The 13,735-nt window shown below is 38.7% G+C and overlaps 2 long non-coding RNA genes across 2 annotated transcripts; both read right to left on the bottom strand.

The window, feature by feature from the left end:
- Positions 1-1,946: 1,946 nt before the first annotated feature.
- On the bottom strand, positions 1,947-11,910 carry LOC138969144 (uncharacterized). The gene is made up of 2 exons (XR_011456383.1): positions 11,694-11,910; positions 1,947-3,033 (listed from the first exon to the last, which is right to left on the bottom strand). It is a non-coding gene; the product is annotated as an uncharacterized lncRNA (long non-coding RNA).
- Positions 5,514-10,595, bottom strand: LOC138969143 (uncharacterized). Its single transcript, XR_011456382.1, has 6 exons — positions 9,599-10,595; positions 9,273-9,314; positions 8,668-8,746; positions 7,848-7,944; positions 7,123-7,169; positions 5,514-5,684 (listed from the first exon to the last, which is right to left on the bottom strand). It is a non-coding gene; the product is annotated as an uncharacterized lncRNA (long non-coding RNA).
- Positions 11,911-13,735: the final 1,825 nt, after the last annotated feature.

The raw sequence follows: 13,735 nt of genomic DNA, 5'->3' as shown, positions 1-13,735 counted from the left end.
GGTATGCTGGTTAGCCGGTTTGCTGGTTAGCCGGTTCGCTGGTTAGCCGGGTTGCTGGTTAGCCGGTTTGCTGGTCAGCGTAGCTTCCTCAGGTCCCAGCTCCAACGTCTGCAGCTAGCAGTGTCCCGCCAAAGGCAGCCGTGCAGCGGTTACAGGAACACGAAACGAAACGAAGGCTGCAAACAGAAAGCATCGGTGCACTAAACATGTCAGCTACCCCTCACCCACCACCTTAAAACATGTCATCTTTAAATATCTCATCGAGCACGTGGGCCTGCACAAAACGGACTTTTTACAACAACAAAACAGCCATTTTCCGTCCTTCTCTCCCTATCTGCAAAAACCATATACAGATTAGTATTTTAGCGTCACAGAGAGTAAATTATGCGCTAACCTGGAAAGAACAACAGAGAGTATTCCATTCCACAACACAGACTCATCAACAGCGTTAAATAATGATTTATTACCTCAAAAAGCCTATGATTGTAGTACTCTCGTGGAAGCAAAATCCGCTTCCTCCCTGGAAACGCCTCTGTTCGTCAACAGTGACAACAACATCCAGAACCCCTTGTCGAATCCTTATGCGAAAGCCATCGCACGACGAAGGAAAGTTGACGACTTGTCCTCAGCAAAATACGTGGCAGTGAGAAAGAAAAGACTAGTGGAAGTTCCCCTAGAGTGCCGAATATAATACTCGGTGAAAAACCATCATACTCTAGAAACTATGTATTAGATCCTTCCCCTTCTGCCGCTGGGTGTCAAGTGCCCCGTACTCGTGTCTCTGTCAGACAACCTAGCCAAATACACGTGACTGACCTTGTCACAAAACCAGTCCAGCTATACACAATTCTGCCTCCCCAAGCAGAAAAAAGACACGAGAAACTCAATCCCTGAAAATCCCGTGCGCGCTGTCAGCGAAAAACCCGTCAGCCCTATGACAGCAGAAACCTCCACTGTAAAACTCGTGCGCAGCAAACCATCCGTGTTCATTGAGCACTGTCAGCAGCCTCTGCTGTAGCCCAATATCACGCACAGGCGCTTTCTATCATAACCGACCAAGAACAGGCACTCCACTGAGTGACACTTTCTTGGTCTCTGTCACCCGATCGTGACAGCTATGAAGTATAGAAAAAAGGTTCAGGCATCAGTTGTCACCTTTTTCCGATGGGCTTACAACTTCTGCAGCAAGACTGATTAACTGGAAACGGCCAACACGATGTGCTGTGTTTCGCGACACTTTCTTCCAATGCGAACGCAGTTAAGCCGGCAAGAAAACCTGGCACACACAAAACAGCTGTTGCCTAACGCAGTTCCAGTTCCGACAATTGTTGACCACTCACAGGAGGTCAGAAACCGGATACCAATGTCATCAGAACGATCTGCTTTCACTAAACGCAGACGAAAGGAAGTGAGTACATGTATACTGAATGTGTTCTGTAAGGGATAGGGGTTCAGTGTCACTGGGCGTTTTTGTCAGACTGACAGTATTTGTAGTGGAATGGCATCTGTTCCTAATTTTAAGCACATGTGTTAAGATTACAGATTAAAACATATATCTGTTACTACATGTCCGTCCCCATGCACCCACCTTAAAGTTCCCTCTCTCTCTCCCTCTTTTACACTCACCTGGGTAATCGATGAGTCTCGGGTTTAATCAGTGTCCGTCCATATACACATAGACATTCACACAAACACACACACGTTGTTATAGTTGTTATCTAATTCAGTGTTGTATTAAATAGATAAAGAAATCGTTAATACAGCAAGCTTGCATGAATAATTTAATTGCTGTTGTCCTTTTTTTCAGATCAGGTTCTGTAATACAGTAATTATAATTAATACAAGTACAAATTCATGTTTGCAGTCATACTCATAGTGTGTGAGTGTGTGTGTGTGTGTGTGTGTGTGTGTGTGTGTGTGTGAAAAGCACTTTGATACTTAAAACATCTGTGTTATTTGATTTTATTACAAAACTGCAGTCAGAATATTAAGCAGACCTATTCCAACAATACATTTTGATCAGCAGTAAATGTAATGTCAAATTATGAACAACAATCATGTGAGCAGATATATCTAACAGAAACAAATAGTCTAGCAAAATAATACAACCAAGTACATGTATGGACATCATCATCCACATAAAAAAATTGATTGTAGGAAGAGCACTCTGTGTTATTACCACTGCTTCAGTCAAACTGCCAGTTCAACTTTATCTCTGTGGGTTGTTTTTTTTTCTCTCGGAGTAACATGGGAAAAAAAACCTTTAAAAAACTTGCATGCAACAGAGCTGGATTGTTTCTAGTGATCATGCAGCATGATTTATCCGCATAGAAAACTACTGAAACACCTAAACAGAAATAGCAATGTCTACAGAAAAAACCCACTGTTTGATTGCTGTCTGTAGTACTCCTCTTGCTAACAGTGGCATTAAAATAATTAAAACTAAGCTATGCTCTCTTGGGGGGGAAAAAGTGCTCTAAGTACTTTTTGTGTCTACATAGGCAAAACAAAACTATGCAATGTTTCAGATTTCCTGACCCACCCTATGTTTTTCCTCCTTATCCTAGACTATTCTGGACTCTTACAAAAATGTAGGCTACTTCAAAAATGACAAATCTTATGTAAACCTACTGCTAAAACATACTTAAATTTGTTCTAGCATGGTTAAGGGAGGATTCGGGGTGAGGTAAAACTCTTGCTTTCACAATAAACAACAAAAAAATGAGATAAGTGTTCTAAAGAAATTTATTTTGAATTAAGCAGTTTAGTCAACTCAGTTTTCAGGTTACAAAAACATAGTCTAAAACAAGTAAAAGTTGTTCATTCAATCAACAAAATTCTTCTCATTCGCCAAAATAAAAGTTCTTCATGTTTAGATTACTAGTTTCAAAATACAAAAATCTCTTCTCTAAATCAAACTAAAAAACTAACTAACTCTCTCATCAAAAACCAAACACAACCAGAGATCCACTAGACCCAAAAAATATCCAAAGTGAACTCAAAACGTCCTCAACAGAGTTGAGAAAATTACCCCTGAAAAATAAAACAAAAACAGTATTCACGACTTTCCGACCTTGACATTGTAGTGGGGGTCAAGTGGGCGTCGGCATCATTGTCCAATCAGAAATAGGGATGCGCTTCCGCTTCCTGTCCCGCCCAGTCTGCGCAAAAGAAATGGCGCAAAACTGTTTGCGCGGAAAAAGGTGATGAAAAAAAAGAACACAACCTGGTTTGATAACCAAATGATTGCGACCTTGCATTCTAGCATCATTTAATGTGGAACAACGACACATCTGATAAACAAATAGCCAGTTTATTACCAACATGAGAAACTAGGGTTTAGAATCGAAGCGGTAAACCCGGACGCTGTTTGTACACGTAAATCCGGAGAAGCTATCGAAGTAGGTGTCATGTCGTTTCACTCCGAGTGTGCCAGCACCGGCCCTCTACCCGCCAAACCCCCACTAGGCAGGGAAAGTGGTTCGACCTTGCATGACTGCAGGGCAAGTTCGATTTTGCTAGCTAAAATTGCTGCTAGTGCTGCCTTGTCTAGATCTGGAACTTTTTCAATTGGATTTTTTTCTCTATTATACTGGAATAAGTGGGTGCTTTTCTAGATCTAAGCATCGACCGAATTAGATAAAGATGTTCCTTGCATTGCATTCTCCTAAATCTGTTATTCTAACCAGTTTGTTTAAGAATATAATTGTTCGATAAGCTTACAAGATTTTTTCTTTTTTAAGTAAGTGGTTTCACACGTACAACATGAGACCCACATGCACTAGACAATGGAAGTTGAGGTACGGTCCTCGTTCAATACCACAAATGCCAGTATTATATTTCAGACTCCTTTTGGAGGAATGTGTGGGGTTTGGGTGTTGAACTTGAAGTGGCAGATTGTTTGCACAGGTATGAATGTTCGTACGTTCGAACGTGCACACATGTATGCAGGCAATTGTTTGTCAAGCAGGAGCATGCAACATTTTGTTGACCGTATGTGAGTGCGTGTGTAATAAAACCAACGACAAACAATACAAAAAGCTCCAGCTCTGCTTCTTCACCAGTCACAGACGCATTGCGTTGTTCAGCTTTCCAGAAATATATTAACTCAGTCAGAATCCGCTTCATGAATATTTTATTTCAGGAAAAAGTCAATCGAATCTACACAAAAAAAGGTTATTGCGTTGTTCTGTCTTTGAGACTGTATCACGTAATATTGAGCTACTAGAAGAAACATGTCTGTGGCATAGTTTGACCCAACAGATAGAGAAGTCAACAGAGGCATTCTGCCGTCAGCAGCTTTATTGCTGTTTTGAATTTGATCTTGCAATATTTTATTACATAATTTTGCAACACACAAAGAAATCGTAATTGAATATTTTACGCAAAATTGAATAATTCGCAAACATGTTTGTATGAACAAATATTATTTTAAGAAAATATGAGTGTGAGGATGGACGTATTTTGAGTGAAGTAGCAGAAATTCTTTTTAAGTTCTTTAGCTACATGCACACGTTCTGTTAATTACGTTCTTAGCAGGGAGATCCAGATTAATAATACTGCTGTGACAGGTTATGGTTTCCATACACACTTTGAATACAGAAAAACAAAAACAAAAACACAGTTAAAAAAAATGTGCACATAGGATTAAAATATTAAAATGTACAGAATAAAAGCAACATATGTACAAAAACAAATCTCGTGGTTCTCTTGTCAAACCCACTGTAGTAAGCACAGAATAGGAGAGAAGATTTTGGAGAAGGTGGCTTAACCTACTGAAGTAAATGATCAAGAGGATTCTAAGCATCCAGTGCTAAAGCTCTCAAATCACAAGACATACACACTTGTTGTGGCTATCCGAACTGTTGATTTAAAACAAAAACATACCTACAAATTGTAAACATCTATTACAAAATTATATATATTGTATGGATCTGTCTAAGTTGTAAAATATACTGTACAGAACATTTTAAATAATCTGCACAAATCTCGTGGTTCTCTTGTCAAGTAGTAGGCACAGAAAAAAAACGAAAAACCCTGTGTTTTGTCTTGTAAATTATACTTTACTAAATGTGTACAGTATTCTAAGAAAAGAAAAAATTCTTCCTTTTTATCATATCAATTGCCTCCCTTGAATTTTATTTGTAAAATAATTCTGAGAAAAAAAGCTTTCTACTTAAAAGCAGTGCAATCAAGAAAATGGGTACAACCTGTGTGTATACCTTTATTCCTTATTCTTTTTATTTAATTGAGGATGTCACTACGCAGTTTTACTGATTTAAAAAAAAATTCGCTTCAAATTATCTCCCTTGAACAAACACTTCTTTTTACAATTAAATTTTGTTTACACGAAGAGGTAGTTTTAAGGGTATATACAAGAAAACAATATTGCAACCTTAGATGTATTTACATTTGGACTAATTCCATTTAAAAAAAATTCAAACTATAAATGATAAATCAAAATAAAACAGATTTTGGGGCTGTGCACAAGCTAATAGGAGTAAACACGAAAGTCGTACCCAAGAATCGTCAAATACTTTTGCTAACAGCTATACTTAAACATAAGAAAATATGATCTGCATCTCTTGTTATGAAGATGATGGCACTGGTCCACCGAAGTGCATGCCATATATGCTTTACTGTGCGCTCTCCCTCTCAATGGTCTTTCTCTGGCTGACTCGATTCTGAGGAGATAAAAGAAAAACACATTCAGTACAAGCTGTAAAAAATAACAACAAAACTAGTATTACTTAAAGTAGCTGCTGGTTTCTGAGTATTTGATTGAAGGCCCAATCCGACTTGTAAGAAGTTTGCCCGACTGTCGCAGATTTGGTCAGGTAATTGCATGGAGTAAAATCATGCCTCAATTTGGTAACATACAAACTGCAATATTCTAAGGCTGTGAGTGTGAGAATACATTGGCGCCACTTTTTAAAAACTTTCTTTTTGTGTGCGCGCATGTTTTAGTGCCAAAAATGAATAGGCCGAGTGCTCTCTCTGCAAAACTTGTGTGAAGCTTCAAAGCTCTATCAATGGTTTGAAAGAAAAAACATACTTTTCCATTTTGACGTTCTTGTTCCCTTCCCTGTGAAATTTACTGTCCGTAGGTTACCGGATTTTGTTAATGTCCGTGAAAACCTCAACTATTTATTGCTGAGTGCCTAGTGATAGCTATTCCCCTCAACGACCTAGCACTGCTGAATCCTGATTCTTCCCATTGTTTGATTCTGTAATGAAATTGTGTAGTTGGTAGTTATGTGAGCTTCTTCTTGGGGGGGGGGGGGGGGTTGGGGGGGGGGGGTTGGGGGGGGGGGGGTTATTAAACCATCATATCACAAAGTAAGACTTCATTGTAATGTGCAGATATTTGTTCAGGTGCCCACCATTTTCTATGTGAAAACATGTTGCTAACTAACATGAACCCAACCATAAAATGTGATGTAGGTGAGTAGCCCATCTAGAAAAAAGAACCTGTTCTAATTCGGAATTAGAACAGGTTCGTTTTTGGCTCACGTAAGTGTAGCCTATGCGATCGTAACTTTGTCTGTCTGTGCGTGCGTGCGTTTGTGCGTGTGTGCGTGTGTGTGTATGTCTGTGGTAGAAACTTTAACATTTCCGAGTCTATGTGTGAGTGGTTATCCAAGACTATGGATAAAGCTCGCATAAGATTACGTCACGGTCAAAAGTGTTTGACGTCAATTAATGCATCATGACGGCATGCCTCCCTGTAGTCTTTCTCTCTCGCGTGGTGTGTGTGGTCTCGGTCATTGTTATTTTGAGCGGGCCGAGACTATTTGGCAGTCGTGTCCCTGTAAGTAGGCTACATGCAGACACAGACAGATCTAGATCTAGTGTCTCTCTTTCTTGCACAGTCGTCACCTAAGCTTACTGTGTGTGTGGGTGTGTATGTGTGACGGAGTGATTGAGTTTGTGTTACTGTTTGTCTATTTCTTACGTGAGCCTTGAAGGCTTCGCCTCTTGTTCTAGATGGGCTACTCACCTACATCACGTTTCATGGTTGGGTTCATGTTAGTTAGCAACATGTTTTCAAATTCTCATCAGGCAATCACGGCTGACACTAAACACAGAACAGGTGGGAAAGACATAATTCAATTTACTCACCTTCCTTGCATTGTGAGACTGGCCATATGAATCTGCTGAAGTAGTTCCTGCACATATTTAATCAAATATTCATCTTAATAACGTGTTAATATCGCTTGTTCTAGCAAATCAGACTTGACAGTTTTCTGAAGGCTTGCACAACTTAAGAGCTTGCCTGTCCCCAATCGTCCTTTGTCGCTGCCCTACACGCCACCAGGCGTGAAAAGCACTGAAGTGAAGTGACAATCATTACAATAAGAAACATCTAGTATGCAAGTATTTTCAGGGTATAAAGGTTTTAATATGATGTCGGTTCTTCTGGGGGCATGGAGAAACACCTTACACAAAGTAGAACATACACAACAAATTCCAAACAATTGAGGTCACACCATAGTTTTACTCACAAACAAACAACAGCAATACAATAAACAGTCTGCAAACGCCTACATGTTGTCTACACTAGGTATAAAGAAACAAAGAAGCACACGAAGACGGACTTTGTCAAGTAGACCATTATAGCGAATGAGCAACAGCTGATGATCCAGACCACCAAATTGACATGATTTCCCCTTATTCAGTTTGTGATTGTAGTCATATTGACGATGCATGACTTCAATTTTTCTAAGTAAGTCTCTTGGTGCGTTTACGGATACATTCATTGTCACAATTACGACATGCTAATGTCTAACCTGGGTAAACTTTAATTCATGACTTTTTTTTAACTGGCATAGACATTATGAGCATACCAGAATTATTTTCCTGTTAGACTGTCTTCTTCTTTTTCTCCTTCTGCGTTCGATATTCATGGCTGTCATATCGTCAGGTCAGTGGCTGCCATGAAGTCTGCATAAACCAATTAAATAAATAATTAAGGAAAAAAACACCCTTACATCATAATAAATCAGAACCATCAAAACCACCCCCCACCCATCCAATAAAACCTGCATACAAAAACACTTCAAAATAAAAAAAATGAAAACATTTAATTCCACTTCAAAAATATAAAAGTTGTTATGCTTTATTTTCATTATCTCTTTACACACACAAAAATTGCTGTGCAAATCTTTTTAAAAACATCAATGCCCGAGACACCAGTAACCTGTTTATGTTGTTGACCTTGTAGCTTTTCAGTTTAAGAGGCTGTTCAAAAAACCGTTTCCCTGGAATCTGCACTATGATAACCATGAATAATACCGTAGGGAAAATATTACATCACCAAGACCTAAAAAATAACACCAACCGACACTCCTCACCCTTATTTCACCCACTATGCCAACCCAAAGACTGAAAAATAATAATCAAATACAGAATGAACAAAAATGCTTGATTTCATTTCTTCAATGATAAGTTGAAAATCTTCATTCTTCATAATAATGTTATTGGCATAAATGCCATAATATGTAATTGCCACAATTTACAGAGTTTTATGAAAAAATTCTTCATAATAATGTTATTGGCATAATGTGTAATTGCCACAATTTACAGAGTTTTATGAAAAAATGATGCGATAAAAATCAAAGGGAAAACATTTGTTCATAATTGTTTGTATACTGATACCTTATTTACCTTGTGGCTTGTGTGCCCCAGGTTTAGGAGCTGCTCAAACGTCCATTGCTCCTCAGTCTGCAAGAAATTAAGCGATGGCCTGAAGGAGAATGGAAAAAAAATCCTTTGTCAGCACCCTGTGTATGTGTGTGGGTGGGAATGTTAGATAAATAGGCAGGGGGGGGGGGGGGTGTGCAATAGCTACCACGCCTAATGCAGTCTGCAAAACAAGTGCAACACTTCTACAGAGCTTTTATGGTACAAAGCTTCAAATAAGAAACACATTACAATCAAATGAAAGCTGAGCCTGTCATTGCAAAATAAGAAGGAATATACAACAATCCAGTGGCATGTAAAATATTGTTCCTTCAGAAAGATGGCTCTGACAGCAGAAACAATTTAACTTGAAGTTTGAGTCCAAAATTATTTCTCTACATTAGCGAACGTAGGCTACTTGCAGTTATACCCCTCACACATGACATATTCACAGATTGAATAACAGTTTGTTCCCAATGTTGCTTCCGTGTCGGTTAGATCCATCTCGGTTAGATCCATCTGCAGAGTACGGATTGTCATCCGTTTAAAAAGGAAAAACAATCAGAACTTGTCATCAGTGATCAACCTACCTTGCAAGAGTGGGGTGAAACACTCACTTCCTGCCAACATGTCTGCAAAAAAAGGAAACAATGCCAATGAAAGCTTAAAATGATTCTTTTGTTCAATATGTGTACACGTGCTTCATTTCTGGGGTGAAAGTGTAAAATATATCGATGGATTGATAGAACAATATAGCCTCAAGTTCACCGCACCAAAAAAACCTTATCAATCAACATTGTCATCACTCGATCAGCTATTCCATCTCTTTCATGTGTGTGTGTGATGGTGTGAGCGTGTGTGTGTTTGTGTACGTGTGTGTGTGTTTGTGAACAAGCTTTGAAAAACGTATGTTTACCTTGCTCTAGATCTACTGATTTTCGTAGGCGAAGACTTCTCTGCCGTGAGGGCGGCTTCGTTTCCCTGGCAGAATTCAACATCTTGTACAGATCTGCCGGTGATTTTCATTTCCTCCGCTTCGTGAGTCACTTGATCCACAGATTTAACGAACATTGAATGTTCTTTTAGTTCTTGTGACGGAAGTACAATCAAGGAATTAAGTGGGCATTCCGAAGTCCTCTGCTGGCTTCATGTCCACAAAGTAAATCGCACAAACTTGCAGGGTTTGGGGGGTAGTTTATTACTTTCAGTGAAGAAGAACAGCTAGTCGTCGCTGCCCGTTCAGCATTCTTCGCGCGACTTTTGCAGAGGAAGGCATATGCAGGGTTTTTTTTTCCTGCTGAATGTTGCCAGGGTGCACAAACTGAGAAAGCATTCCCGATTTTCCACAATGCTCTACTTCGTTAGAGTCTTTTGCACAACATGATTTATAACTGCCAGTGTACGTCTAATTCATGATGCCTACCTGACAGCTGGGTCAAAAGTTACGTTCGAGAAAATACTCGAACTAAGTTCCAAACAACTCGAAGAGCAGACATGTAACATGTGGGATTTTGGCAAGCGGAAACGACGTAGATCTAATGTCATTCAAGGGTGTGGGAATGTCAAGGCCAGTTTTTGACTGGTTTTGAACTGAAGTTGGGCTCCGAATGGAAATAAACACTTCCTCCAGCTGCGCGACCCATTGATAACAACAGTTGGAACTGGTAGGAAGATGAACAGGTCTTGTGAACTGGCTACACACTGTTACGGTTCAAGTTTAAGTTCAAAGTAAACACTCAACTGAGGTGGCAGGTAATGGCGGACTTGACTTCCTTCATAACCAAATATCACTCTTCTGACAAAAAAACGCAAATGCTATGTTAAACCGGAAAATACGTAAACCGGAAAAGGAAGCGCATCAAAACCAAAATGGCAGCCCCCATGAAATTCGAAAGGTCACGGAAACAAGTCGTGAATAAGTATACATTTAAACAATCATCAAGATCAAATTTCAGTTCCACTAGAACACTTTTGTATACACCATAGAACAAAACAAAAAGAACATAACACCTAATACAACACAACACTAAAACAATGCAATGCTCTTGTTATGATTGAAGAATGGAATACAATAGGAATATCATATCATGTAATACATGATATATGGAATCCAACCCAACCAGAAATATTGTCTAAACCACAGCCCCACTTGTCTGTGATAACAAAATTCCTCAATAATGGACAAGAAGTTATGTTAAGACTAATTCAGACACAGCTACAAGCAGAGTCAATCAAAACTATACTTCATCCATTTAGTGACTAGCTTTAAGCATAATCACCTTACAGAAAATCTAAGACATTCACTTGATGTCTCAAATTACTCTTGATGTAACCAGTAACCACTCGGAATTACATCTCTCACAAGCTGACAGTTAACAAAACAACTGTGCAGACTAGTAATCTCAGTTCGCGTGGTGATTCCTCTTATTTCAATACAATTCCTATATTCCATTTCTTACAACCATCAACAATCCACATAAAACAAATACTTCAATCTTCTTCTGCTCCACACAACAACAATTATACAATTCTCAAATTAATGACAAATCAACTTGAATTAACTGCAGACATGAACAAGTTGTTAACACTTATCATTTCCATGCCTCAACAAAATAAACAATCAACATCCTGAAGCTTCCAGAAAATCCACATTATCAGTACCATGTGAATAAGTCAGGCAACAAGGAAAAATGAAGTTTCATCAAATATAGTCCTAAAATAATAATCAACTATTACCCAACAACTAATACATAAAAAAGACATCTTGTATAATCACCTCATTTCCATCAAAACACTAATTTATCATGTCACAATTTATCTCTTCTGTATCTTCATACCATCATTTTGCTCAGAGCACATGGTTTGTTTGGCATCTTTCCAGAGTACAATATAATCAATTTCAATCCCAAACATCTTCTAAGAATAAAAAAATGCCACATCACCTAACTTTTCAAAACAGTATATAGCATATATAAGAAACCAACTAAATTCATATTAAAGCCATTTCTTACCTGATTTAGGAATAAAAACGTTTTTCACTTCAGACAAATTGTGGCCTGGGACTGTCTGCTCAGTCAGGTTCTCAAAGAAAGGATGCAAGTCTTGTAAAAATCCAAAATCAGTTATTAATTGACATCAGTTTACCTCCTAACAAATAAAACAAGATGTCCCAAAATTCACTAAAATTACCAAGCATTAATTAAACATTTTCCAAATAATTTCTTAACACTAAATGTATTTATAAAGTTAATGAACACTAACATTCCTGGTTTTTAAAAAGTGAGATTCAAAGACATGTCCTAGCATCTTCAACTAAACCAAATTTTCTAATAATAACATTCAAAAACATTATTATCTCATTACTAAATAGTACACGTTAAGCATAACTAAACAATAATACAACTTTAATCTTTACAACAACAAAATGGTAAAACGATCATGGAACCAAGGGAAGTAATCCAAAAACATAGCATATGTGGAAAACGGCCACAGTTCTTCCCCTTGATATAGAATTATATAACCGATTTGACTAGTAAAACCTTGAAAGAATATGACTGAAAAAGATGATTCTTTCACATGTTTACATACACCCCTCCAAAGAAAATGTTTCCTTATTTCTCAAAGAAGTGGAACATTTACCAAAAAATAAAACAACATTTTCACACAAAAATGTTCACAAAACCAGTGTTCGCAACACACGGAACACAGTACAAAACACAACACAAAAAATGTAAGTCATCATGCTCTCCTTCCTGAGTATTATAATTATGACATCTGGAGAAAACAAAATCTTTTGTTAACTCATCGTAGCACCAAACACAGTTGCAAGTAGCAGTCACAACAATTGGTTACTCTCCACAATTCAACTTGTAGCACCATCAAATCATAACATCATCAAAAGAAAACAATTCTTTTGAAATCAAAATGACTATAGTCTCAGCAAATCTCACTGTCCACTAAACTTACAATAAGCAAGTAAAGTTAAGTAAGACTGCAAAAATTTCAACATAAAAGAAAAATCATCAACACATATTTGTTCACACAGGCACCAAAATATCCTATTTTGACTTCAACACTGCAAACAATCCTCAGAACCAAATTCTGAACTTCAAAAGGAACAAGAGCCGAAGAAAAACAAAATCAGCACATCAATTGACAAATCAGCACATAATCATGAACATAAATGTATGATTGTCCGAAGAGCATCCTCTATGTCCCTCGCCATACTATCTGACATGGGAATGTCTTGAAGTGTGACCAAAGACTGAGTCACAACCTCGGATAGTCGACAATTTACCAGGCGTTCCAGACCCACACGATGAGACAGGTTAAGCCTTTCTATGGGTCGTCTTCTCCGATTCGATCGCCTGGGTGGAGGTGATTTAGTAGAAGTTTCTTCCTCAGTCTCAGAAGTTTCTTCCTCTGTCTCGGTCTCTTCTGACGATGCATCTGCCTGCTCTCCTGATGAACTGTCTTCTGACTCAGACTTAGCCTTTTCACTGTCATCTCGGGTAGAGGGGACAAAGGCTGGAGCATTAACATTTAACCCATCGCTCTCAGGTTTGATTAAAACTTGAAAAGGTTCCATATCAATCTCCATCTGTTCATCAACTGACTCGATGACTGGGATGTTCTTCTTGGGAATGTTGCGTCTGGGTGCAGGTGTAGGTCGTACCGCTGTTGTGTCACCTCCCAGCATACCAATGGGAAGGAGGAGATTTCTGTGTAGTGTTCGCTTGGGACCACTGCCCGTCTCCTCTTGAACCGTGTATACTGGAACGTTAGGTGATTTTGACACAACAATGTAGACGCCTTTCTCCCACCTGTCTGTCACCTTGGAGACAATCCTGGGTCCCAGTCGTCTGACCAAAACCCGATCTCCACATTCCAACTCAGCTGCATGAGCAGCAGAATCGTATCTGGCCTTGTTTCTGTTTGCTGACTTGGTCATATTTGCTGTGGCCAAGTCATATGATTTCTTCAGCTGCTCTTTCAGTGTTCTGACGTACTGCCGTGGAGTTCCTTTATCTTTGCTCAGATCTATGCCAAAAGC

The sequence above is a fragment of the Littorina saxatilis genome, linkage group LG6 (assembly GCF_037325665.1).
Source record: "Littorina saxatilis isolate snail1 linkage group LG6, US_GU_Lsax_2.0, whole genome shotgun sequence".
Lineage (NCBI taxonomy): Eukaryota > Metazoa > Mollusca > Gastropoda > Littorinimorpha > Littorinidae > Littorina > Littorina saxatilis.
Note: the sequence above shows the minus strand (reverse complement) of the source record. Positions and strands in the feature narration are given on the sequence as shown.